This window comes from Gallus gallus, chromosome 6 (genome assembly GCF_016699485.2).
Source record: "Gallus gallus isolate bGalGal1 chromosome 6, bGalGal1.mat.broiler.GRCg7b, whole genome shotgun sequence".
Lineage (NCBI taxonomy): Eukaryota > Metazoa > Chordata > Aves > Galliformes > Phasianidae > Gallus > Gallus gallus.
Window position 1 is genome coordinate 13,659,040 of NC_052537.1, and position 20,948 is coordinate 13,679,987.

Sequence of the window (20,948 nt, forward strand, 5' to 3'; positions counted from 1 at the left end):
TCCCTGAAGGCATAATCAGGATATGCTGCAAAGGTTCTGAAAGAGTCATCTGCATTTTGATAACACCTATCTTAAATATCATTCCCAAGAGAGACATTTGTGTGTTTTACTATGGAATAGGTCTGGGATCTATTTAACGTAAACTACAGGTGTAAAAACCAGAAAGGTAGGCCTAATCTTAATAGCATACCACCCACGCAGACACACAATTCACCTTGGACCAGCACTACTCAAGAACATTGCAGAATCCAACCCAATTTGTATTTTTAACATGAATAATAATAATATTTGGTTATATGGTTCTCAGTGAACCCCACTAGAACTCTTCAATTTTGAGCTGTTACTGTGAACATAAGATAAAAATAAGTTCATATGTCAAGTGAATGTTTTTTGTCACTGCATCAACACTGGGTCCACACAGAAAATCAGATGGAGACATAAATGCAATTTTCCCCTAACATCAGACTGCAGTTTAAACCAACCAAATAAATACATAAATAAAATCTCTGAAACGAGCAAACAAAAAACCCCACCAACACTTCACCCTCTACAAAAAAAAAAAAAAAAAAAAAAAAAAAATCCAAATGAGCAAACAAACAAAACTTTTTTTAAAGGCAAATCACATCCACCCGTCTTTCACTTTCCTGTTGGACAATCTCTGGAATCAGGAACTTCAAATGCATTTTCACCTTATAGCAAATACATTCCCTTTGAATGTGAAGTTGCTTTAACTAGGGGAAAGTAGATTTAGCATAGATTAATTTCCTGATAGTGTATTTAATAACTGAGTATTTCAACTGAGTATTTCTTTATACCTCCCTCATGACTACTTGCTGAAGAAACGGGAGAACTAGCTCTGCATTATTATTTTCTTCAAAATTCCCCCCCAGCAGAACTTAGGCCAAGAGCAGAACTGCATGCCCGAGAGGAAGGAGGATCGTTCTTTCCAGTCCTATTTCTTCACCATATTCTGCTTAAATCTTGAGTAATAGGGCTACCTAGCAAGGGGCAATGTCAACTCTGTTTCTTTCTCCATCAGAAATGCTGGGAGAGCAGAAGGGTGAAAACTTGGCTTTGCACCTGCAAACACACTTGTTCTATTATGTTTTGATAGAAATCACAAACTAGTGCTGAAATTGTAGAAATTATAAACACTGTTCTACACTGTGCCATCAGTTTTTAAGCAGATGGCTCAGGCTTTTTTGGCAGATGTCCTGGTAACATGATCTATTCCAGTGTTTAACTACAAAAATAGTGACTAGATTGACCAAATCTAATGGATTCCTGAAAATTTCTCATGTTCTGAATACTTCTCAACAGGAATATTTCTGTGTTACCAGTTTTTGAGTATGTATCACTGCCTCCATTCATGATCTCATAATCTTTTAGACTTATGCATTAGTTTTCTTCTCCCAGCGCAAAGTGACATCAGCTCTGCAAATCTCCACTGTAAACCATGGGAGTGAAAATTATGCTATGAATTTTTTATGATCATATCATTCTTAATGTAAAGCACAAATGCCAAAGTAGGCTTTGGCGGAATGAATCTGTTCGTTGCATCCATATCCAATAAATATGTGCGATGTGAGCTAGAAAAAGTTTCAGCTTGTTAGAAATATACTGTAATCATTCTCTGCTCAATGGTAGATAAGAACACAGCATAAAAAAACTGTGAATTCTGTACGCTTGTATTACTTTTACTTTGGTTAGAAAATGCAGGGGGTTTGTTTTCTTGTTTGTTTTTTTTTAGAGAATGCTTACAGATGAATATACTCTGAAGTTAAGGAATTCATTGTACCCTGATTTTTTGAATACATATTTGATTTTGACATCTTCATTACTCTGTGTTTGATCTAGACTGAAGAATTTCATGTCAACTTCCAATTTAACAATTATAGCTTTTAAATGACTTCATTAAAAAGCATTTATAACTCATGACACTCTATGCAGTTAAGCAGTGTAAAACGCAGATATTATAGTGAATTAATGTTTTTGTTGCCACAACTATTTTATCAACTACTGCTTTGCCTTTCTTATAATATAATCAAGTGATGAAATATATACATGCATGGTAGTGTGAGACAGTCCTTTAAAACGTGTAGTTGCTCACATATCCTTACAGATGCTATAAACTTTAAGGCTAATCTTGCTCCCATTTTGAACATACTTTCATTCTCACACTGCTGCTTTTAATAACACTTTGAACTGTAAATAATGCTTAGGAGAAAAATGTGACTTGCAGTACACCTGTGTTCTTTGTCTGCATTAAGTAAATGCTGTATGAAATGTGAAGTTCTCCAATTGGTGCCCTTTTTATGACGTATCTAGGAACTATTCAGATGTTTAAAATTAAGCACATTCTTAAGTTTGTCAGTGAGCTGATTCTTGTATCTGAAAAAGATTTTGCTTGCAGAGGAACCGGAGCTTGGGGACTAGAAAAAAGGAATCACTACAGTGTAGAAACCATTCATTTCAATACAACATTATATGTTGTTGCAGTCTGCAGACCTCTTGTCCCCAGAGGAACTTGAAAACAGAACTGAGCTAATAGTATAATGGCCACACCTGCAGATGTGGTACAGGTTTACAAGCATCCCATACAAAGCCTATAAATTTCCTTCTTGTAAATTAATACCAGCTATAATACAGTACATGTGCAACAACCCTGGCAGGTTGCATAGCACCCAAAATTCCAGACGGTTTACTTCAACCAGACATTAAAAAATAAAATGAAACAAAAATCTTAATGGGAAACAAAGACCAGCACACTCTTTGCACGGAGACTGTTATAACTGACATACATAGAATAGCAACATCCTGGTTAACCATTTATACTCTCCTCCTTTTTGATCAGTAGCAGAAGTAATCATGCTGATTCTTATAGGCAAGGCAAACTGCACATTTTCTAAAGCCTATTAGTTTACTCAGTTGATGATAAATCAAACTACACCTACCCAGAAAATCTGTCCACCACCATCCTCTGTCTCCTAGAATAACAATTTTTAAACACAGCTTCAGTTCACTATTTCAATTTTAACCAAAGATATAAATCCCCTCTGCTTCTAAATAATTTGTATAACTTTGCCTCCATCTTGCTTCTGTTTCTTCAGAAATGGCAGTTGGATATTTTACAACAGCATTTAAATCACATGACCCAAATGACTCCAATTACTCTCATGTTCATTCAGACATCAAAGCTAGGAAGAGTCAAGACTATGGATGTTCTTCGATACAAGACACAAGCCCATTACTATTATTTTTCTCATTTCATTCTTTTCATCGATCACAAATGCCTTATATGTGAGAAGGCTTAGATTTCAGACTGAAAAACCTTTATAACTTGATAAAATTCTGTTATAATTTAAGTACTTTTCTCAATACAGGTGCATCTTTGACAGACATCTATTTTCAGAGACTATTAAACATATATCAAGAAAATTCATGCTTTAGTTTGAGCTGGAGATTTGTTTCTATCAGTTTTTGAAAGATGGTAATGACAAACTCACATTCCATTAGAAGACTTAATTCATCAGAAACCTTAGTTAACAAATAAGCCTGACTTGAAAACTGCTAAGTTTCCTCTTGAGTTCAAAAAGAGTTTATCAGCCTTATTTCAAGTTAATTGTCTAGAAAGAATTTAAGGTTATGAAATCCAGATTTTTCTCCACAGGTTCACTGAATTGCTCTGGTTAATTCAGTCTAACTATTTCACTGTCTTTGCTCTCAAATCTCCTAAGTAACTTGGCAGAGCCTCTGTTGTTGAAATAAAGTTAATAGTTAGTAGGTGACTACCTGAATGTAACTATAGTGTAGGCATCTATGCTGATCTCTAATTCTATTTGTTCTCTAGCATGTATAGCAGCTTAGAGATAATACCTTTCTTATTTCATAATTACACTAAGAATCAGAAAATTCTCTTCCTTCAGATAGGAGTGCCAGGGCACCTTATTGGTGTCAAAGCCCGGCCAAACAGTGGTGAACTGCTGTAGAAGGTATTTTGCTGATGTCAAATGTATGAAGGTATACTAATCTTGGCTATCACTTCATTTTAGTCAAACTGAAGAAAGAAGAGAGGGTCGTCAAGAAACAGTTCCTAGCTACCAGGCATTGTTCATTTGCATACCAGTACTTCCTTGCCCCTCCCAATCTCATCCTACTCAATGAAGACATGACAGTTTAACTCAGAGCCTTAAAGAAATAAGCATTAACCTAATTCAGGATTCATACTTGTCCAAGCACGAGGGCTGATCTGAAAGTAATGTCTCTTGTTTTATTCTGATGGCCCATGACTTCACAGTCAACTCCATTGGTGCAGTTTTTTTTTTTTTTTTTTTTTTTTTTTTTTTTTTTTTTATGAGACCTGAATGCAGGCTTTTGGTCATCACTAGCAAAAATGCATAGCTAATGGTGACTATGTTGAAAACTAGTGTTTTGTAGCTTAGAATTTACTTTATGAAATAGTACTATTGTATTCTTCATAGCTGTTATAGTTTCCATGGAAACAAATAGGAGGAATTACTTTCAGAACAAGCTACATACATCTGCGAGCTACTGCAACACTGCTTCCTATGGACATGGGGCTCTGCATGGTGCTACACTGAAAAGCGTGGACACATTAAAGCAATGGTACTAATGGAAAACGGTGTGCCTACAAATTAACAAGCTCTGAAACAATGAGACATGGTTTATATTCAAATTGCTATTGGTTTAGGCTCCTAGCTTGGTCAAGATTGAGTTATATGAATCCATTTTGAATCTGGACCTCTGAATGATTTTTTTCACACTTACCTGAAGTTCATAGAAAAACACAGATTAGCACCATGAAAACAATAGGAGAAAATTATTTTTCACTGATGAAGTACTAAAATGATGAGCTTGAAAGAGAAGCATCAAAAAATGGGATGAAGTTCTGTGAGAAACATGAGGCTGGGAAAGGAATAACTTGGTGTGTGAAGCCGCAGCAAAGCAAAATGACGTGAGTGAACTATAGTTTGCCAAAGTAGTTTAAAGCAGCCTCAAAGAAGCAAGTGTCTGTCCGTGAGTTTCTCACTATGACTCAGTTCCTCCTGTTTAGACCTTTTAGGCTATAACCAAAAGGAACAGTGGAGAAATTTCTGACTCCAGTTACAGGACATCTTTGCTCTTCTGTTACAAGATATTTCATTTTGCTGCACAAGAGGCTCACTTATGAGTCTATGATCTCTAATTTTGTAAAGCTTGCCAGTTTAACAATTCTCATCAGGCTTTCAGACATGAGCTACTGTCCACAGCCGCATCCTTGCTTCCCAATGCCAGGCTTTACACTAACTCCTTAATTGCCAGGACTTTGAAAACATCTTTGAGTATGCAAATTTTCTGTTTGAAATAGCCACAATTTATCATTGCAATATAAGAAAGATGGATGGTGGAAGAAATACCCACTCAAACATTCCTATAAAGGCTTTAAGTTGCAGAGCAGATTGTTTACAGTCTTCCTACCTGCCATGGACACACCGTACCTACATGGAGAATGTGATTATAAAAGCCTGAGCTGAGGCAGACCCAGGAGGCAAATAAAACAGTACAGCTAACAAAATGCACATCCACATCCACTGTTTTTCTAGGTTTTAGTAGCTTTTTGAACACCTCTCTATGCCATCTTATCTCTCCACCAAGCTACAAACTCCACCTTCTCAGACACACCCACTTCACCAGTATCAGATGACAGGTATCCCTCTTGGAGCTCTTTCTTTCATCAGTTTAAAATGAGGGCCCTGTGAGCCTTCCTTCTCAAAGCCATTGAGGTTTCTAAAAGGACAGACAGGAATCTAGAGGGATTTACCAGCAGCCTAACAGCCATCGATTTTGATACAAGTCAGACTGTAACATAGTTCTGAAAATCCCAGTTTGAGCCTATTTCCAGCCATAGATACCTACATCTCTTTAAAACAGGATTGCATAAAAGTGCACAATAAGGTCATTTAGGGAGATCAAATAAGCTTTAAGTGGGATATAGCTATAAAAGCAACAAAAGCAGCTGTTAAATGATAGCAGCTTTTGGAATGATCTACAATAGCTGAAGTGCTTTTCAACTGGTCAAAAGACCAGATAAGATAGAAATGAATAAAACAACAATTAAAAAAAAATAAAAAAAAAATCAAGAAGCCATCCTCTGAGTAGAAATCTACAACCAGAACCACAAAATTTCACTGCAGCAATCTTTTTCTTTAATCCCCAATATACTTAATTCTGCACCATTATTCAAAACTATTAGTAGCCCATTTGGGCAGAACTTTAAAGTAAGAATTAAATCTCAAATTAAGTCAGACTGAGAAAATTGCTGCCACTGCTGCTATAATCAAGAAAAAAAAATATTTTCATCCAACATTTGTCATAGTCAGATGAGAGCCTTTGTCACTGAAATCTGGGCAAAACACTGGGTTCTTGAGAAGAACCCTCTGCACCTACCACCACCGGGAACAAAGCCATTTACAAAAAAAGCCCAGTTTCCTCCCTAGCTGATTATTCTTGTTGTGGTTCACAGAACGCTTTCTTACATCCTCCCCCTAGCCCTCTTCCACATGACAGCAACCCTACTTTCTCTCTCCATGCTCTGGAGAGGGGAAAGAGAGATGGGGTATCTTGACCTGGTGCTGGTTCCTTTGCGTGCAGGGGAGGAGTGCAATGGAGAAATGGGTAGGCTAACCCTGCAGCTGCAAGGGGGAAGAAAGGCAGGAGTAAGGGCACAGGGATAATTCCCTGCCTAGAATCAGCTGCCACCACACAAATCTTGGCGTTTCCTCAAGTAGGAGTAGGAGCATGTCAGCTGTCTAAGCAGGATAAAAAAACAACTAGGCAATCTGTTATTCCAGGCAAGTGACTACTTTGTCTACTAAAAGTACCTGAGGGAGAGGTACTCGTGGAAAGTGGTACAGTGAGTAAGATGAGAGCACAAAACAACCTCCAAAATAGTGAAAGCATAATACAACATTTTTACAATAAATCATAACATGATCAGTGACAACAATCCGCTCTGTTAACTCACTATCTAAGATAATTCTACGTATACAATTATATTCTGATCTCCCTCTTGGTTATTTAAAGATGAGCTAGGGAGAAATGTAACTGCTACTAAGTAGAGAAGGCAAGTGACTTACCCAAGTCATACATAGCCTGTATGCAGCCAAGCCACATGTGGGACTCTGGCATCCTATATCTTTATACAGGGGGTATTGCTCCGTGCCTTCCATCACGTTGCTCTTACATTGGCCTTTGCTGACATTGTATCAGAACCTGCATGAAACAAAAAGAATTATGAAAAACTCAAAAAGTTTTTTTGTTTGTAAAGCTTATATACAAATCTTCCATTTGTTAATCTTCACTGAGTTAGACTCTGTTTTCTGTGAAAAAATAGAAAATCAGATCTAATTACCTATTATGCCAAGGGGATTAATTTTAGTCAGAACTGCGAAGAACATGGAATGAAGAGTCAATAAGAGTAGTGAAGCATGCTGATAACCAAAAGTCCTAGTATTTTCTTTTCCGCAAGGACATCTGTAAAGTACCACTTGTAAAATTATGGTTTTGTTGTTAAATTAATATTTCCTCCCCACCACTTTTTTCCTTTTTAATTTCAGCTGCTCTCACAAGGATTTAAATTCATTTTGGACAAAAGATTTTGGAAAGGTTTTTTTTTGTTTGTTCATTTTTTTAACTTTATCCTAACAAATATTATATTTAGCGGTTTTAAACTTTAAACCTTTACAGTTAATACCAACCTGTTAAAGCTTGGAATGATAATGAAGAAAAAAATGCTTTTTTAATGTCCCAGACTCATCTAAACAAACATCAGTACAAGTTTCACTTAATCCAGTATGATTTTACCAATGGCAGCTAATCAGCCCTGTCATTGCCTCCCCTGTTTTACCAACACTATTCTTTGCATTACAGATCTGGCTGTATTACAGTTCTGACTGCATTATGAGGTTGAAATGATTTTTATTTAAGGCTTTTTATGTAATGCAAATGAAAAGGCAATGAACACAGGCATTGAAATAAAAGTCCAGGGACAGGAAGAGGTGGGAATTCCTAATTTGGCTTCCTAGCTAGAACTGATATGAAATCAGTAAGTTGCTTTTAACCAGCAAAATGCTGAGCCCCTAGGTAAGTATTCATATCTATTTTGGGTAAAAAGCTAATTTCTAGTCGGACTACACATCTATTGAAGAATGCAATAATTAAGACCAGAGTTAAAAAGAAAATAAGATCAACTTTTTCCAACATGAAATACTGCTTTCAGCAGTAATCAGTTTGATCTATACCAAAGGCTTGAAGGTTCTCAGCAATAATCACCAAGTTTTTCTGAGAGCTTACTAATTACAGTTCTTCGCAGCACTTAGAAAACCAAAAAAATGTTTCAGAAATGCCAGTTACATGGCAACTTTATTTTTAAGATAAATATTTCAGAGTTAGTTTTTAAACATTACAACAAAGAAAAGAACAAGCAAGAAATCTGTGTTTTTACTAAGCTGCATTGGAACAAGTTTTACTTTTAAGTTTTTTATGACTGTGCGATGCATATGATATACATAACAAAAAATATATATATATACAAAAATAAACAGAAAATATTGGTATTTAAAATAGTGCTTGCATTGTAGACACCTGTTCTGTGACAGGTTTAGGTAACCTTATTTGTAAAAGTATCCTTTTATTCATCCACTAAAATCCTGAAACTAAATACAGGTCAAAAAACTACCACAAGCGATTATCACTTCTCGTCAAATAACTAAAAGCAGACACAGCAACCACTGTAGAAAACTGAATAAAAATACAATCACTTCAGTTAAACTGAACAGTAATTTTGATTTTGCTAACATACATGGAATTATATTTTCACATTAATTATCTTGTTCCAGTACAGATGTAGAACAAAACATCCAGTAACACAACTACCACAGCTCCAGAGGAGTTATGAGTGTTTCACTGATATCTTGACACTTCTATCCAGAGCACAAAACTTGTAAAAATGCACAAAGCCATGGTCTTCAATGCCTCTCTCAACAGTCTCACAGATACCTTTTAATCACTCCATTATAATCCATTAGGCCTGCTCTAAAATGCAAAGTAATTATTAATAATTACGTTGTTGTTGTTTATGTCAAATAAACACTCCTTCCATTTGGATAGCATGCAATGTCAACATGCACTATTCCACGTCCTTCCATTTGCGCTTATATTTCTGTTACTTCACTAACTTGAATCTGTAGGGGTCCATACATTTCAAAATAGTTTTTTGTTTGTTTGTTTGCTTGCTACTGCTATTAATTTCTAAAATAAAATGCTTAAGTAAATTAAATATTAAAGAATAATTTTAACTTCCCTAAGCAAAGTGTTTATAACTCTTATTTACCAAAACTGAGAGGAGGACTTTGTATCAAAATGTTCAAACACCAATCAATTTTCTCAGAAAATTCTTGAAATTTATATAAAGACTGTTACTGTTGAAACAAGTGATAACAAGGCAAGCTTTACCTCTAATAATCATTTTCACTCCAGCCTAACTCTGTTATCATTTATAATTCATCCCAATTGCTTTCATAGTCTATTTTTTTTCCCATAATAACTAATCACAAAATAATTAATCTTGAAAAGTATATTTATTTATTTTTGGCAATTTTTAAACTCAAATTTACTCAATGCTTATATTCATTCTTTTAATTTAATACCTTTATAAATTCATTTTTAATTGTCTCAACATAGCATATGTTGCTACGAGTGTGTTAAACTGCAGGTGACAGGGTACTTCATCCTGCTGCAACAAGGGAACAAAAACAGCTGCAAGGGGCAGACGATGCAGCCCAACCCACCAGCCAGCACCTCTGCAGGCAGAGCCCTGAATGTGACTTTGCCATCAAACCACACAGACAAAGGCACAGAGATTGGAATCCAGCAGAGCTTTTGCATTTTCAGACCAGTGGTCTGTTACCAGCTTCCTTTTATTCAGGGATTTTTGCCATGAGGAAGCATTCACAATACCTCTAGGGAGCTGGTTTATTTATTTATTTATTTATTTATTTTTAAGCTGACTATTAACACTTGCACCAATAAGGGATTAAACACTTCTTCACCCAGGCTCCTTTGGAGCCTGAGAGCATCATATTCCCCATTCGTAACAGAAATCAGATAAGTGTTTTTTGCCTCATCACTAAATATAAAATGAAATACACTAGCCAGAAGGAATGTAGTCCCTTCATACAATATCTTATCAAACATTAACATTATATATCAAGTTCCAGAAATGTGGAGCATGTTCCCAGAATGAATGAAGCCTCCTCACATATTTGAAACAATCTTTATGAACTCTTCAAAGATTGATGCAAACAGGAAAATAGTCTCTTAGAAAGGTGGTGCAACAGGCCTCTCAGAGCGGGAATTCCCAAAGCTTACTCTGCCACCTGCCACCTCATCATTCACCTTCCTGAATATTTATTTTAGTTGCCAGAGGAATAGTTGTTAGAGCATTTAAGCTAATGAAAAATGCTGCCATACACTCGGTAACATGTTGATGGACCCACAGACTCGCAGAGGTATAATCTTCAGCTATTCCACCTATTTCTGGGCCATTTTACATGCTCACTCTCCTCAGTAGGTTTCCTGAGCCCACCCTGCAGCTCTGCCTTCACTCAGAGCACCTGCAGGGTCTCACTCCAGCTCCCAAGTCACTAGACTTGTAGGACAATACTTGCCTTAGCAATCCTTATGAATTTTTCTGACAAGGTTTGAAAGGTTGACAAAAACCTTAAACCTTAGACAAAGGTATAAAAATAGCTGGGGGAGTCACAGGCAGCCAGACACAGATATAGATACATAAACCTTCTTTCTATAGAAAACAAATGTAAAATCTATTTAATGCTGGCTTATTTATGGATTGAATCAGGACTGCCAATTATTCATCTGCCTGTGTTTGATTCTGATGTCACTGGCCAAAATTTCACATCACTGCTCATTACCTTTCCCGTAGATTACATTGTGAGAAAAAACTCTTCCTATATCAAGGACAATCTGTCTGAACCAGAATAAAGATCTTATATTCTAATCGAGGTACATTCTAATGTACATCAAAATACTCAGTTGTCTTTAAATGGATTTCAGTCCTTCTCTATTTCCAGTAGAGACATAACAATGAGGGTGTACAAGTGGAGATGCCATAACCAAAACTGCTCAGGTTCAGTTTTGAATGTGGAAATACAAAAATCAGGGAAGATGGTCCAGCCAACATGTTCATACGCCTGCTAGCCAAGAAATTATACAACTTCCACCTAAGGTGATGAATCTTTAACTTCCAAGTGTAGCATAGTGTAATGATATCGTATTTCAACACAACAAAATCTTTGAACTTACGCTGAACCCTGTTTGGGAGCTTTCTACTGAGAAAAGAAACTACATTTGCATTGATTCTTATTCTCTTCAGAGCAGTTGATTGTGTTTTCTTGATGGTAGGCCAAGAGAGATGATTTTTTTTCTTGAACAGTGTTTAAATAAACAGTGCAAGCTGTAAATTTGCAAGATTGAGGATGATTTCTTAATGATCTTGCTTTCAAAATACAATTTTTAAGGGTTGTAAATTCTTGTCAATAATAGTGTATCTGCTGTTCTATCAAAATATTTTATATTGTAATATGAAAAGTGTAAGTGCTTTCCCCTACATATTTACTCTAATACCAGCAACACAATGTTGACAATTTTCCTTTGTGAAACCAAATAAGCCCTTGACTTTTATTTACTTCAGTGACTGAAATGGAAACAACATAATTCACTGATTTTTAATTGTAATTACATTCCCAGGAAAATCTTTAATTGAAACAACCAATTTGATTTCTACTTGTATGTTTTAGTCATTCGTCCCAAGAAATTTTACATCTTTTTTTTTTAAATATATAAAATTCAGTATTCTTTTACGCTGCACTGAAACAGTCCTATTGTATACACTTATCTTTGCAGTTATATGTGACTACTCTACTTACTTCATTTCTAATTCTTAGCTTTCCTACATTAGAAAATATTTATGAAGTTCTCTCATCACTATTAGGTAATGATTTTTGATATGTATCAACTGCTGTTGATGCATATCAATTAGAGTGCCATGGGAATTGGGAACTACTTAAAATTAGAATTTTGAAATTGTTATACAAAATAGTTTTAAGAATACCTCATTCTTAAGGAATACAAAGTACCAATTGCATTGGTAGTGAAAATTATTTTATAAACTAAGTACTTCTACACATTAAATGATTTAAACTCATTTTTTCAAGGACTTCAGAAACTGTACATCTCATATTTGCACATCTAGTTCCTAAATATAGATTGGAAGATGGAAAAATATTTGTTTGCTTTTGTTCTCCCAGCTGCTTTTAAAACTTTCAATGAACTAGTTATTAACTACCAAATACAAACAAATCAAAAAAATATTGAAACCCAAGAAAGAATTAAAATATTCAGGCATATGAGGGAAGTGGTGTCTCCATCAACACCTAGTTTAATACTTCAACAAACTGCTTCCAATAAAACTTTAATAAAATACTTACACTGCTGTATTTGCTATTTTTAAAGGCAAATGGTAATAAGTCTATAGCAAGTGCAGCTTTTGTATAGGCTATGATAGCTTCAAATTCCTTATATATCTATCTATAAAATACACACTTAAAATACATGAAATACATATTTAGAATTTAATGAAAATGAAAACAGATTTCATTTACATATAACTTGATAAAAATAAAAACTGACTGCATTTTTCTTAAGTCTATAGGAGGAAGCCAAAAGAAATTTTTACATGAAGAACTGAAACAAACTCATTTGTCAGGAATTGTACATATTCTCAGAAACTTAATGCATGAAGCACATTCATTATTATCTTGCATAGATATTCTTTCATCCTGATGAAACCTGAAGTACTTTGCACATACACTTGAAACATATTTTCACAAAGTTCAACCAAAATGATTTTGTGTGTCAGCTCAAAGAAAGCTTCTGAAAATCAGCCTCTCATCCGGCTTCTCTTTTTTTCACAAAATAGCCATTAGCTACCTCTTTGGCAATTCTGGCAAACAAGATTCTAAAACGCTCTTCTACTGGTAGCACAGGAAATTAAAAGCATCTCACAAATTACTCCAGTCCCTGCTATAATTTAAAAGTCCCTCTGGGGCCACCTGACATACTCTTCTTTGATCTCCCTTTCCCCTTGTAAACCACACAGCCCCCACCCCCAAAATTGAAAACATACAGGTTTGCATCTTCAGTCTTTGCCACAGTGGCTTACCCAGTCATGCCACGCCTCACAGCATCATCGAGGTCTAGGATGCTCCTATTCCACAATTATTTGACAATATTATTCGGTGAAATTTTTCTTTCTCTGTGACTTTCATTTACATTTAGCAGCTTCCTGAGTCTCTGTTTTGAAAAGCTATGACTAATTGGTGGGGATTCCTGTTACTAAGCTGTTTAACCTGCATCTGCTTCTTTAAGAATTCAATAGGAGTCAGAGATGTGAAGAAATGAAGAACTGCTGCATCCTCAGTAAACAAGTGAATCCTTCTAGCACAGAAACCTACTACACCATACAAACACAGCAGCTGTCTCACTGTCCTTTCTTTTGCCTGTCAGGTCCAGAAGTTTGTCTCCTGTAGTGTCCAAGCACCTCATAACACATCAAACACTTCAAGCTTTTATACAGTAAATGAAATTTCCTTTCTGATCTCCGCAGCAGCTGAAGTCTGCTTTTGGCTGTCTTAATATTTTAGTCAACTAGGATATTTTCAACTCTTACTATGAAGTAGATATAAAATACAGGCACCTAGGAGTCTTGTTGTTTTCTAATAAAGAAATGACAAGAAAAGGCAGGAAGAAGCATCTCTCTTCTTGTACTACCAGTCAAGCAACAAGCACATTGGCAGCCCTTATGCATGACTAGGTGCATGTTTTGCTACAGTTACTCATGAATTTCCTCTTCTCCTCTTCCTTTTTTTTTTTTTTTTTTTTTTTTTTTTTTTTTTAAATACATGCTTCTAAGGGAAGAAATAAACACAGGAAGAGTACAAGTTTTCTTTATATTCCTCTGCAAGGTACTTACTGACATTAAGCACTTGTAAAGTGATTCAGATTTTCCAAGGAACTCTAAAAGAGCTATGACAAAATCAACCAAACAGGAAAACTACACATTAAGCTTTTTAGATTCCACCTAATATACAGCATAATCCCACATCTCCCAGAAGCCCTCTGGGCTGAGAACTAATGGTACAGTTGCAGATATCCTTTTTGAGAGTAGCAGTGATGAACCAAATGTTATTTTACTTTTTAGTATTTGACTTTCCATCTCAGGTCAGTGCTTTAACATCAGTCAGACTCAAGTGAGTAACTAGAAGTGACATAATTTGCAAAATATACCCTGCAGCACAATGAAAAATGATGTAGTTAAATAAAAATAAACAGTGTGCTGGGTAATTGGAAGCTGAACTTATTTCTTACAAATTGAATGAGTCCACAGATCTTGTTAAGTGCAGCTTCTAAATGTAACTAACAAATAGTAAGGCATCATTGCTGTCTTTAATGGGCTATATGCTAATTTCTTTACTTAAGATAAGCTGGCATCATCATAAGACTAGTAAAGGAACTTCAAACATTGCTTCCCACCTTGACCAGATACTGAGCAGACTCCATGATAAATAGCTAAACCCGAAAGTGATCATAAATTGAATCTTAGCCTCATTATAGCCTTAGGCTATAATGTGAGGCACTGTATTCATTCGCTGATGAAAATTCACCAAAAGAAGTAGCAAACTAATCACTCATCCTTTCCTTTTTAGAACAAAATCAAAGATGGCATACATAGGTTTCTGTGTTTATCAGCTTTGGCAAGAGGGTCCTTCACTCAAAAGCAAAAAAAAATTCCAAAATAGACAGTCATTCATAAAATTTAGTTGCCACCAAATCTAATTATTTCCTAATGCCCATGGGGCTGAGCATTCACAGCTACTATTTATTGCTGTCAGAAGCATGTGTAATCTGTCCCTTTTAAAATAATATATATTAATATATTTTTAAATAATAATTTTTTTCAGAATTAACACTATTTTACATTGAAAGCTTCTGAAACTGGAATTCCCCCTCAAAAGAACATCACCATCAAGGATGATGGCTTCAAATCTGTTTCTGAAAGTGTTTTAAAAAATGACATTCTCTTCCCAAGAGTTGTTTCTGTGAATTATTAAATTATCAATCATTAGGGATCATATAGCACTGATCATTTAAGCTTTGCATGATTCCTCTCTGGAAACGAGCCACAGCACAAAGATGCTGTTTGTTCCCAGAGACCATTATTCTGTTTTGTTTGTATTTCCTAGAGCTTCCTATAGTAGCTTGGCAGAGTAGGGTCCCATGACAGGTATCTGTGTGATATGAGTTTCAGTGACGGGTAGAATTGAACTGTATCTTTCAAGAACGTGTTAACTTTACTTTCTACTGTTACTGTGTTTAGAAGAATACTAGCTTAGAAAGAAAGAAAAGAAAAAAAAACAATTACTAAGCAGAAATCAAAGCTTCCCATATAGTAGGAGATGATGAAGAGAAGACAGAGAGGTACCACCTGAAATCCACTGCTGGATATAAAACAGAAATATTGAACTTTTTGATCAGCAGTTTTCTTTGCTGGGGGAAAAAAAGAAAGAAAGAAAGAAAAAAAGGTACTGGGATCTCTTAAATTCTTTTTCACTGCTTATTAGTGTTTGTCAGAGTTGTATTACTCGCCATAGAGAAAGCTTACTTTAGAGAATGACAGTGTGCACAGCTAGATGAGTGGTGGCAAAACCATACAAAAACTGTCAGGTGAGTCAAATTTGTTTTTGATTCAGTTTTAATTTTCATATATTTATCTCAGTATGAAAAACATCTAACTGTTTGGAACTGACTGCAAGGGATGTATGTTTGAGGCTTGTATTCATTCCCTGAGGAAAGCAAATCTGTGTTTTGGGCCAGCAGCTGACTTCTTCACAACCCCACATAAACCTGTCACCTTCCTTCTTTTCAGAGGGAAAAAATATTTTAAATTCACCACATTGTGTCAAAAGCGTAGTAAATTGATCATAGTCTCCCAGCTCTTTGTTAGCCACACTTAACCAGTCAGTGCACAAAAACATTGCCATGGTAACGCAGTGATAGTAACAACAAATAACAAAGACATAAGGAGAAAATCATTTATGTACAGGCCAGAGGCTTTTACTCACTTGGAACATCACTGAGCAATTTAGAATAGCAAATTACTTAAAATTAGCAAATTTGCAAATAACAGAAATAAGAAAAAGAAGGTAGGGATCTTTTTAAAGAATCATCTTCTCAACCTCCTCAATCTCTGTACATTTGTAAGCTCCCTGCTCTCAACTTCCCCTGCTGTGGAGTGCAGAAACTTTCCATATCTGACACCTGGTATGCACATCAAGACTGTGCAGGATGTTGTAAACTTTCCAGAAGAAATGGAAATGAAGTTAGTTGTGTAACTAAACACCTAGGTGAGAAAATCATTCTTGCAGAAAATGACATAGCAACTCCGACCTTTTTAAGAAAAAAAAGGATCTGCCAGAACACTGATATGCCAAGCAGCAGGACAAATTCTATTGTGATTTACACACCTTGTAACCCACATGTAACTCAGACAACCAGTGTCTGACAAGTCATTATGACAACTTGGAAGAAGATTACTTTCACTGTTGTTATTAAGGGAGAGAAACTATATTTAATCTCAATGAAGATCTTCAAAAATCCAAATAGTCCAAATTGATACCAAAGAGGAAAAAAGAGCAAAAAAGAAAAATCAAAGATGCTCTACACAGCTCCACTGTGGACTATCTTCAGACAGGGCATAAATGTAGAGGTGGCACAGACGCTGACAGCATCAGGTTAGCAAGAGATAACGAGACAGTGCACTAGGGTGTCTGAATGCAGATTCCAGGACAGCAAAGCATTGTCTCCTAGGGAAACGTAACACTCTGCACACCTGTTATCTCACAGTCCAGACTGCAAAATGACTGCAGGCCCTGCAAGAGTCATTTTGGCACAGAAGCTTTTATAGGGATATTAATTGCAATGGTGGTCCGTATGCAAATCAACAGTCTCACTGTTACTGGGTCTAAACGTTGGATTAAAATAAAGTAATGCCCACACAAAGCTGAAACAATTTTTTTTTTTGTGAACTCTTTCCTTTATTTTTTACAAATCAAACCCTTCCTAAATGCTTCACCAAAATGTAAAATGTTTTCTATTAAATGACAACAACCAAAATAGCATATTAAAATTCTTCCTGTTAATCTTGGGTCTGACCAACAATTCAGAAAAAACATCCACCACTAAAGTTGACTGTATTACAGCATGATATTCAGAAGTAACTCAGTACTCAAGAATAGTCTTGCTCACTTGCTCCCTCCCTGGGGAATAGTACTCAGTGAGTGGAATTACAGTGTTTGACTTGGCAATGTAGTGGTAGCATCACATGGCTCACAATGAGGGCCCAAAGAGCAGTTTCTATTATTGGTAGCTGGTTATGTCATCAGAAGATGCTCACATGTCAAGAGCAGTTGTTCCCACTGCTGCCTTACAAACAAAATCATTTTCGGTCAGGATTTGGATTTAAAATCAGCAAGCAACCAAATATTGCATCTCTAAATAGCAGAATGTAGGCAAATAAAGAAAATCAGTAATTTGAGATCTTAGTTAGGAAAAGCAGGTGAACAGTATGATTTAAAGACAAAATTTAGCTGTAAGCAGAACAATTTGGAATTAAAGCCATATAATAAGAGCATGAGCAGTTAAAGACACTCTTCAGAAAAAGGATAGAGGAAAATACTCTTTGAAAACAAATTAATGTATTATTAGGTTAAGCAAGTGTATTTGGAGAAAATCAAAACTAAGTCAGGGCTTATTCTCAGACTTAAAACCAAAGCCAATTAAAAGTTTCCACAAGTTGGCAAAGTTCTATTAGTATTTCCATTCTTATGGGCATTTCTTTGTTAAAGTAAGTGAAGATTTAATACAGAAAAAGGAAGCACTTCTCAAAGTTTTTACTAAAGCATTTGAATTTGTCTAGTCAAACACGCATGCAACCAAGCTGGTCTAAAAATCAAAGTTCTCAATGTTCTTGAGTTCTACACAATATTGTACTAACTTAAGCTGGATCAGTAGTAATGAGAAAGAAACAGCAGTTTTTTCTACTTCAGCCTGTTAGCTAGTACATTGGGTTCAGGCTGGCATTTTTGGACAAGTCAGAGAAGAAAGATATGTCAGTGGAGTGATGAGGCACTCACCAGTGTTATGGGAAATAAGCTGAACAAAGGAAAACAAGGAGACAAATCTATATATCTCACAATTCCTATCTTTAAAGTGTGTACCTCTCAGTGCCTGGGAACTCTTCTAAGCTTTACCATGAGAAATTTCCGAAGGTCTTAATTTCATGTCAGTGGAAAGGGGGAAAGAACCAGTCATCACATTTCTTCTGTAAATGTGCATTAAGGCTTCTTGCCCAAACTCTTAAGAATATAATTACTGTCACATTTCTCTGCTCCTCAACTCATTGGGGTTCCAGTGAGTCTCAGATAATTCTATACAAAAGAGGACCTAGAACCATGACATTTTCAATCTTTGTAAAATAAACAAACAGCAGTTAAATCAGTTTCATTATCTTGGAGGTAGTTGCCATTCCTAAACAAAATCGAGCAAAACAGACTGCAGTTTGAAATTCTTCTGTTTTTTCTCCTCCTTCATAAAGAGCCAAGGTGCCCTCTAAATGCCCATGTGCATCTTTAGATCACAGTGCAAGGGGAACAGTTTTTCTCTCACAAATGCAGCTGCTACACCAGGAACAGATATTATTCAGTAACATTCACCACATCTAATCAAGCTAAGCATCAAGAAACAAAGCAGTGAGACAGTGTAATGTTGACTGCCAGGTTGCCACTGCATCCCTTGGGGATGATTCTCCACCACTTCTAATGGGGTGCTGCATGCTGTGCACTGTATGCATAGTAATTTCGTGCAGAGTGTCCATGACAATCAGCTTTCTAGCAGAACTGAAGGGAGAAGAAACCAACTGCACATTCCCATGATGTAGCTTTTGGAATGAAAAGGGAGAGGAAAAGGAGGTGAGTGAGGAAATTGAGAGGCAACCTTGAAGGGAGAACAAAGGAGTATTTGAATTCCATCAGTATAAAACTAAAATTAACGCAAAGACTGATTGAATTCCAGGTCCTCAAAAATCAAATCCAATGCCTAAAACACAAGACCAGATGGTTGACTGATGTAAATAAATGCTACTTCAGTGGCTTGAGGAGAATAGTATCACTGTACACCAGCTGAGGTTTTGGCAAATCCTCTTTCTGAGCTTCAGCGCTCACATATTCCCAGTTCAGTGGACATGGAGTTTCAAAGATTAATTCCAAAGGTACCATGGGTAACAAATAGATATTGTCACTATTTTCTCCTCATTTTTTACCATGAGAATAGCTTCATTTTTATGCCAGAAAAATACTCATTAGCATAACCCAAACCAAAATTTGGCAGGCTCTGAGGGTGTCCACTGCATCTTTACTGCCAGCTTCTTTCTGTGATTTACCACAAAACATGATGTAGAAAGTAATGCACAGGGAATTTCTGAAACTATCTGTATTAAAGGAATACAGTTGATTTGAATTAACAATGAGATATGATTTTCATCAGCAGCCCATTAATTAGACATCTTCTCACTGCCTTAGTACCAAAGAGATCTTTCCTTTGTATCCCAGCTGTAGGTCTAACCTTGGCTGGGAATAACAATTTCTAGCAGAAGGATTTCAGTCTCACACATTCATTTAGTCCTTGGACTGTGCTCTGAGAATGCAAATTATGCTACTGCTTGAGTGAATGACATCTGTGCAGCTAGTAGAAATGCACATGTAACTGAACAGAAATCACTGACTTCTCTCAAGTCAGCAATGATTCTTTATGAACAAGTATCACATGAATCCTGAACTACATAACAAAGCATTGTGTTTTACAGCTCTGTAATCCAGGCCTTACGCACTCAGAGAAGCCTAATGACTTCAGCAAGAGCATGATGGATAGCGCATTCCTATCAGATTCTACTCTCTTTTAGCTCCTACCAGCATATCTGATCATTCCCTATAAAAAAAATCACTGTATATCATGGAGGTTATTTCTTCTCCTTCAGGTTTGAAGACAATAAATATAGAGAGTGGGAAAATAAGAACGATTATATTTTTCACAGTAGAAGTAGGGAAAAGAGGGGGAAGAGTTGCTCTGATTTCGTAGAGATTTTGTTGATCACTCTTCCATTATGTCTACTAAAAAAATATTTCCTGAAAAGAAGTGAAGAATATATAGGGAACACAGTACATCAGTGCAGGTTTTCTCAATGAAGTGATGATACTTCCGGATAATTGAATTACACTGTTAGACTTAATGCACAGTGTAGTTCACAACCAGAACACAGGGATCATTCCATACTTTGAAGAATCCTGACTGATACTGATTTCTCCTGTTAGAAATAGAAACATTTGACAATATCAAAAATTTGCTGGAAACAGTTATGCATGGATCATTCAGTAATTTGATTTTATTATCCATTTAAGAAAACAATTCCTTAACAGAAGCATACCACAGTCACTTTGAAAGTTTACTACAGTGAGGTGGACTGAAAATTGGCTGGATAGCTAGGCTTAGAATGGGATAATCACTGGCAAAACGTCTAGTTGCAGGCCAGAAGCTACCAGTGTCTTTCACGGGTCAAGATTGGGTTTGATCCTGTTTAATATCTTCATTAACCATCTTAGCCCTGGAACAAGTGACACAACCTAGGAGATAGGTGGCTTTGCTTGGGGAGGGGAGGAGGATGGATGAGATGACTGACAAAGATCCCTTCCAACCTCAGG

At 36.1% G+C, this 20,948-nt stretch overlaps 1 long non-coding RNA gene across 8 annotated transcripts in view; it reads right to left on the reverse strand.

The window, feature by feature from the left end:
* The window catches only part of LOC101750098, a 485,027-nt gene that overhangs the window by 258,502 nt on the left and 205,577 nt on the right, over positions 1-20,948 (reverse strand). For all 8 annotated transcript variants that reach the window (XR_005860763.2, XR_006939548.1, XR_006939549.1 and 5 more), the window contains one exon: positions 7,137-7,272. This is a non-coding gene — a long non-coding RNA (uncharacterized LOC101750098). The remainder of the gene's footprint in view (positions 1-7,136; positions 7,273-20,948) is intronic.